Source organism: Mus caroli, chromosome 16 (genome assembly GCF_900094665.2).
Source record: "Mus caroli chromosome 16, CAROLI_EIJ_v1.1, whole genome shotgun sequence".
NCBI classification, from domain to species: Eukaryota; Metazoa; Chordata; class Mammalia; order Rodentia; family Muridae; genus Mus; species Mus caroli.
The window spans coordinates 29,274,540-29,276,792 of record NC_034585.1 but is presented as its reverse complement, the minus strand read 5'-3'; the positions used below and the strand labels follow the sequence as shown (position 1 = coordinate 29,276,792).

At 41.1% G+C, this 2,253-nt stretch overlaps 1 protein-coding gene across 1 annotated transcript in view; it reads right to left on the bottom strand.

The window, feature by feature from the left end:
* Nucleotides 1-2,253, bottom strand: part of Rnf168 (ring finger protein 168) — a 25,064-nt gene that overhangs the window by 21,340 nt on the left and 1,471 nt on the right. The window lies entirely within an intron of this gene.

The window sequence follows — 2,253 nt, the reverse complement described above, 5'->3', positions numbered from 1 at the left end:
AAAAAAAAAAAAAAAACAAAAACAAAAAATATACTAAGAGATTAATGAAGGAGTGAATAAATTAATTTTTAAACATTGAGACAAAGTCTAGCCTCTAATTTGTGATCCTCCTGCCTCAGATTCCTCTGTTGTAATTAGAAATATTGAGCCACAAACCACCATTCCCAGCTAGGTCTTTGAATTTTCCATTTATCTAATGTTTTGTAGTTTTTCTGAGAGGAAACCTTAGAGTATCCCATTGAGCTGTGTTCCAAATCTAACCTTCAGTGCTTGAGAATATGACTTTATCTGGAGACAGGATCATTTGGAGGTAATCAAGTTAACTATGGTCTCGGGGGTGAATCTTCTTCATTTAGATTTCAAATGCTATCCCAAAAGTCCCCCATAGCGCCCCCCCCCCCGTGAATCTTTTAATTATGACTAGTAATCTTGTAAATATGGAACAAATTTGGACACAAAGACAAACATGCACAAATGGGAGGTGGTATCAAGACATTCAGAGAAGGGGATGGGACTGGAGAGCTGGCTCAGGGATTAAAAGCACTGGCTGCTTTTGCAAAGGACCTGAGTTTGATTCCCAGCACCTGCATGGTGGATGCTCACAACCATCTCTAACTCCAGCTCCAAGAGATCCAACATCCTCTTTGGCCTTGGCAGGCACCAGGCATGTACACAGCACACAACCATACATCAGGCCTAACACTAACACTCAGAAGAGATCAAAAAGCTAGAAAGTGGTGTGGAATGTCAAAGGCCTTGGTTTCAGTTTGACTTCTGACCTCCAAAACTATTAGGAAATTTTCTTTTTTTTTTTGTCATGTAGTTTGTGGTACTCTGTCATTCTGGCTTTAGGAAACTGATACTCCTCCTGGGTGCAATGATTAAAAGTGTGCACCACCACCGCCAGGGCTGGCTCTACATTTTTAAAAGCTAATATGTGTATATGTATGATTGAATCCAAAGCACTCTGTCACTGACCTATATCCCATGCCTACAATTTAGACAGTTATTGAAGATTTTAAAGTCCAATAGTACCAAGAAAAATAGTGTAAAGAGTCATGAGGTGGAGCCAGGCATGTAATGTGAGACCCCGACTTAGAGCGTTTCTCCCTGAGAGGTAAAGCCCCTAAAACATTCCCCCAAGCTTGTTTTCCCTGATCTCTAAAAATACAGTCAGAAAGAAGCTCTTTGTTCTTTATAGCCAGCAAAAGCTTTTTTGGTTCTGAGCCTTACAGCCAGAGATGCGATAATTGTGATTTTTACCAAGGACACCTGGCAGAGAAGAATTCTCCTCCCAATTCCTCAGCTAGCTGTTAAAAGCCCCCTACTGTTACTGCTCGATGGTGGAACTCTGCTGCCTTGCTCAGCCTGTGGTGGAGTTCATCCTCAGCTAGCTGATAATAAAACCTCTTGCAGTTTGCATCAGGTGTGATTTTCCCTGGAGTCATTGGGGTGCCGGCGGGGGCTCATCCAGAATTTGTGGCCTACCCCAGGTCTTACAGTAGCACAGGCCTCTAGTCCTAGCTTGAAGGAAGAAGCAGGTAGACTGTTATGAGTTCAGGCAGGGCTGGTCTGCACCTCTTTATTTCCATGATCTGGAACCTGTCAATTGTGTTCCTGTTAGCCACTATGCTATGGCAAAATGCATCACATAAATAACTTGAGAAAGGAAAGATTTAGTTTGGCTCGTTCAGAGGTTTACATTTATGGTTTTATGCCTGTGCAAGGCAGAAACATGATTGTGAAAAAGCTTGGTAGAGGAGAGGTGCCCACTTCAACTGCAGTCAAAAAGCAAACCCGTCACAGACTTTTCCAGTATATTTCCTCCAGACAGGCCTCACCTAACAGCCCAGCTGGGATAAACTTATCAGTGGACTGATCCAACGATGTCATTAATGCTCTCCATATGGAATCACCTGAGTAATGACAGCTAGAACAAAGCCTTCATCCCACATTACAACTTTAACAATTCCATTTAATGAAATATTGTGTTGCAGATATGTACATTTAGTTTATCCATTGATGTCACTTGGGCACTTCTACCTTTTTGTCCTACTATTTTTATATAATACACTTTACAAGTTTGTACTAATATGTTCTCATATTTCAAAGGCAATTAAGAGGAAGGGCCTTCCTTTTCATATTTGAGCCACCTGAAAACAGAACTATACATTCAAAAAAAAAATCTTTCAATTGGGTTACAAAAAATTAAATTTTCGCCTTTAATCCAAGCACTTGGGAGGCAGAGGCAGG